This window comes from Aquarana catesbeiana, linkage group LG03 (genome assembly GCF_042186555.1).
Source record: "Aquarana catesbeiana isolate 2022-GZ linkage group LG03, ASM4218655v1, whole genome shotgun sequence".
Lineage (NCBI taxonomy): Eukaryota > Metazoa > Chordata > Amphibia > Anura > Ranidae > Aquarana > Aquarana catesbeiana.
The window spans coordinates 635633897-635639288 of record NC_133326.1 but is presented as its reverse complement, the minus strand read 5'-3'; the positions used below and the strand labels follow the sequence as shown (position 1 = coordinate 635639288).

Here is a 5392-nt window from a genome sequence, read left to right as displayed (position 1 = left end):
ACGCGCACACCCCCCCACCACCGTGTGATCGCAGGTCCCATAGACTCGATGTCCGCGGGGATACCCATAATCATTTCACGGAGAGAGGAAGAATGGGGAAATGCTGATGTAAACATGCATTGCCCCGTCCTGCCTAGTGACAATGAAACTGATCACAGCTCCCTGTAATCAGTGTCTTGTCATAGCCCCTCCCCCCCACAGTTAGAATCACTCTCTAGGACACGCTTAACCCCTACAGCGCCACCTAGTGGTTAACCCCTTCACTGTCAGTCACATTTACACAGTAATCAATGCATTTTTAATTGCACCGATTGCTGTATAAATGTGAATGGTCCCAAAATCACGCCAAAAGTGTCCGATCTGTCCGCCATAATGTCGCAGTCACGATAAAAATCGCTGATCACCGCGATTACTAGTAAAAAAAAAAATAATATAAATGCCATAAAAAAACAAACTATCCCCTATTTTGTAGACGCTATAACTTTTGCGCAAACCAATCAATAAACGCTTATTGCGATTTTTTTTACCAAAAATATGTAGAATACGTATTGGCCTAAACTGAGGGAAAAAAAATGTTTTTTATATATTTTTTGTGGATATTTATTATAGCAAAAAGTAAAAAATAATGCGTTTTTTTCAAAATTGACGCTATCTTTAAGTTTATAGCGCAAAAAATAAAAAAAATCGCAGAGGTGATCAAATACCACCAAAAGAAAGCTCTATTTGTGGGGGAAAAAAGGACGTCAATTTTGTTTGGGAGCCACGTCACACGACCGTGCAATTGTCAGTTAAAGCGACACAGTACCGAATCGCAAAAAGTGCTCTGGTCTTTGGGCAGCCAAATGGTGCAGGGCTTAAGTGTTTAAGAAGTTTAAAATACCTCTGAAGCACAGTTAAAATAAACTGGTAGTTTTTAGGTACTTACTTGCTTTGTATAATAGACACATACTAGTACCTGTGTCTCACCTGCAATTTTCTTTAAAGCATCCAGGGGAACCAGTTATGTGCACAATGAGCAGCTTCAGTGGTTGCTGGCTCCAGTATTCCAAGTTCCCTACCGTTGGTTAGTGTGGGACTCATCACAATACGGAGGTAGGAGCAGTGGCCATGGCCAATTATAAATTCAGAACTCATTCTTACATTTGTCATCAGTGCAATATATATAGGAATACACTAAATAAAAAAAAAACAAAACAACTGCCCTGTGTGAGGATCGAACTCACGACCTTCAGATTATGAGACTGACGCGCTACCTACTGCGCTAACAAGGCATATGAAGGTAAGACAGCCAATACCTTTTAGAGGAGTTTAGAGGGAGGGGTGTTAAGGGCAGAAATCTAAATGCACTAAAATCACATTACGGAGAGTAACATTTGAACAGAAAAACTATCTGACGCACCTAAAAGCGTGTAAATGTTTATAAACTTTAGGCGCATTTAGCACTTTTATTATTAATTTTAATGGCCAGAATGCATTAATATTTTGGTCAATGAAATGAATAAATGCCCAAATGCTTGATGCACCTAAATGTGTCTAAAATCAATTGAAAAACAGCTTTAGTGCAAGTGACTTGGTTGCACTTTTGAACTCACAAGCAAGCCCGGCTAGCTCAGTCGGTAGAGCATGAGACTCTTAATCTCAGGGTCGTGGGTTCGAGCCCCACGTTGGGCGATCATTTTGCATAAGTCATTACTTTGAGTTTTCATTTCGTGTGTTACCCTCTAAATTTATAGTCACGTAAAAAACTAATATTACATAGAAGGAATTTGACAACACGGTTGAGAATGTAACTTAAGGAAAACATTCATACATTTCTCAACCTGCCTCAGATATTTCAAAGAGAGAAAAAAATATTTTAGGACTTGTTTACACGCATAATTCATATAAACACACAGAAACTTGTTGCACGTTTACATGCATTACCAAATCCATTGTGCTGTTTTACTGTGTGGTGAAATGCAGTTTAATAAAGTGTTTTTTTTCTACAGGCCACATCAAAGAGAACATTTTTTTTTGTATTATGATTTAGCTTTACAATTTAATGGCTTATGTGCCATTTCTTTCTTTCTTTCACTCCATCCCGCACCCACCTCTCTACCTTACAAAGTTACAATCTCCTGCAGAAATGTTGCTCCTCTTCCAGTGTCCTCACTTTTGGCTCATTTACACCATACTTTGCAGAGCTATTCATTCTGTGAAACTGAGCATGTTCACTCTGTATAAATGGGGGCAAAAAAATATTATTAGGCTATTTTCACTGCAGATCAAATTGTATTCTTTATACAGAATAGTGTCACTAAACCCACATCATAAAAAACTCTCAATAAATGGTGTATTGCATGCTGTTCATACTCAGTCACTATGAGATTCGATTTCTGTATTCTGCAAAAAAAACCTGGTTGATCCTGTTGTTTTCTATCTCCCCCTTCTGTTTATGTCCCCAATTTAGCTAGGGATTTCGCAACTGTGGTGGCAACTCTGCACATGCTCAGTTTTCAGTGAGTTTCTATGCTGAGCATTTCCTCCCTATCACATGGGAGCAGCCCATGTGACTATAAAGTCATACATGTGGATGTATACACAGTGGTAAATGACAGTCCACTCCCTCCCTCCTCCTCCATGCTCACTAACCAGCTAAACACAATGGGGGTGGGATATTACATCTTGATTTACCTCCCTTTTATTCTAAGACACAGGATGGAGGGGCGTAAAAAAAAACAAAAACAAACTGCCCTGTGTGAGGATTGAACTCACGACCTTCAGATTATGAGACTGACGCGCTACCTACTGCGCTAACAAGGCATATGAAGATATGGTGGCCAGAAGATAGGGACAGAAATCTAAATGCACTAAAATCACATTAAGGAAAGCAGGATTTTTTTTTACTTACCGTAAAATCAGTTTCTCTGAGTTTATTGACAGACGCAGCCTTCTTTATTCATAACGATAGGGTTATATTGCCTCTGCAGGAGTAGGACTAGGTAGTACAAAAAAAAAAAAAAACACTTGGGCACTCCCCTGGGCCGTCCTCAGTCAGTATATAACCCCTCCCTGCTCTAGGTATTCAGTTTAGTAGCAAGCCGTAATAGAAGTATCAAAAAACAACTCCATAGAGGGGTGGGTGCTGTGTGTCAATGAACTCAGAGAAATGGATTTTACGATAAGTAAAAAATCCTATTTTCTCATTCGTTCATTGACAGACACAGCCTTCTTTATTCATAACGATAGGGACGTCCCAAGAGAGTGCCAACATGAGGAGTGGGAAAATAAAAATCCCAAGGCTAATACAAGCGCCAACCAGGTAACAGGAACTTCACCCAGGACAAGCTGGAACCCAACCTGAACGATACCCCTTCAAGAGAGGGAATAGACCCTCTAAAGAGCAGCCTGCAAAAAAAACTTGCGGCCAAAAGAGGCATCTGCAGATGCCAAACCATACACTTTGAGGAACTTGTGAAAATGTACACCGACGACCAGTGGGCGCCTTGCCAACTTGCGCAACAGCCGCCTGATGACAGAAGGCCCAAGAAGCACTAAGTGCCCGAGAAAAATGCGCCATAACCGGGAAAGGAGGAAACCGATCTGTGACAGGATAGCCCAGAGACATCTGTCCGATCCATCCAGACCAACAGACTAAATGGCTGGGGGATTCGGATGCATTTCACCCTGTTCAATACAAGGGGAGAAAGGATCTTCCCCACTGAAGAAAGGGAAAACGAAGCCACCAGACTAGGGAACCTCTGGTTTCCTGACTCAGCCGAATCCGATTGTTCAGAGACCTTGGGTATTTGTCCCATTATGCCAGGATCTCCCCGAAGGGAGCCTACATGGAACTGTGCAAATGAGCTTGCCTAAAAAAAAGGGTAAATACCATCAGACCCAACACCCACATGTACATCTGCAGAGGAGCCCACCTGCCGGATAGCAAATGAAAAAATGCTGCATGCTACTTCTGGAGTCTTTCCAGGGGAAGAAACATGCTGGCCAGAGCTGAAGCCCAGTCAGGCTCAGATAAACCAATTATCTGGCTGGACCAAAGCAGACTTACAATAGTATAGACGCCAACTGAAATCAGAGAAAGTCTGTAAAGGAACTACGTTGCTCCTCGGGGCAATCGAGAAATCGACGCAGAAGAGGCAGCCCAGGACCGTCAACCCCCACTGACGTAACCATGCCAGATCTGGGGCCAACACCTCGTGAACACCTGAGGAGTGGTGGCCAGATCAAAAAGGACCACACCACACACTGATAATGCTCCGCACCCACAGCAGACGGAGAAAGTGGTGGAGTCGGGCACATAACAGAATGCTTACGCATTCGTGATGTCGTAGAAGTCAGAAAGACCCCATGATGGAGTGCCACCGCTGCGTGGACGGACTCCATCCTGAACTCCTGTACCCACACAAGGCAGGTCAGGGCCTTGAGGTCCAGAATTAGATGTACCATTCCCTCCATCTTTTAGACTGTGCACAGGTTCAAATAAAACCCCTGACACTGTTCCCAGCATTGGAACCGGGACAATCACACTCTGCAGCAACTGGGCTTGCACAGCCCCCCCGCGTAGAACAGCAGGCAGTCTGGCGACAGACGACCATTGGAAGCAACAAACTGGAGGAACACAGCTGGAAAACTATCTTATAACCGGACAAATTCAAGACGCGACATGAGGCAATAGACTCAGCAACCAGGGGAACTGCGGCCAAGAGGCATAGCGGACAAACCTCAGCACTTACCCAATAGGTTCCCAAGCAGCAAAGGCAGGGGAATTCTGCTCCCCCTCCAGGTATGCCATCTGGGCCCTTAGAAGCCAGAGATTCCTCTATTGGAGCCATGGTTGCCTCTAACAGCCTAGAGACAGAGGGGTTCACTGCTGGTGTAACAGTCCCCTTCTAAAGGGGGGGACTCCGCATAGGGGTACCTTACAGACAGCGTTTTTGGAAACGCAAAAAGCACTTTGGACACTCCCAGTCTTCAAGGACAAATTTGTCAAAATAAGAGAGAGAAGGGAACACTTTCGCCACGCAAGATGGTTTATCCAAGAGGGTACCGGCCCTCCCCTGCAGCCACTGCTGCATGCCCATCTTGAAAGGTTCCCGCACAGATGTAACAAGTACGACAACCAGAGTCCCTATGAGCCCCCTGCCGTCATCCTCACTCCCTGACAGGATAGGGAGCATGGCCACCAGCCCGCAAAGTGGCCACATCCGTGCGGCAGAGTCAGATATGATTGTTCAACAGGGGAGGTAGGGGAGGGCAGGAGTGCCCTATACTAGGCTATCTGCCTAAGCGCTACACCAAAAAGTCAGGGGGGAGGGGGGTTGGGGGTCCCACCCACCGGGACCCCCCCTGAGGTCCACATAGGGGATGTCGACTGAGGTCCTGCACAGAGGGC

At 44.7% G+C, this 5392-nt stretch overlaps 2 non-coding genes across 2 annotated transcripts; both read right to left on the bottom strand.

The window, feature by feature from the left end:
- Nucleotides 1–1198: 1198 nt before the first annotated feature.
- On the bottom strand, nucleotides 1199–1271 carry TRNAM-CAU (transfer RNA methionine (anticodon CAU)). The gene has a single exon. It is a non-coding gene; the product is annotated as a tRNA-Met (tRNA).
- A 1458-nt stretch (nucleotides 1272–2729) lies between these two features.
- TRNAM-CAU (transfer RNA methionine (anticodon CAU)) lies at nucleotides 2730–2802 on the bottom strand. Its single transcript has one exon. It is a non-coding gene; the product is annotated as a tRNA-Met (tRNA).
- Between the last annotated feature and the right edge of the window lie 2590 nt (nucleotides 2803–5392).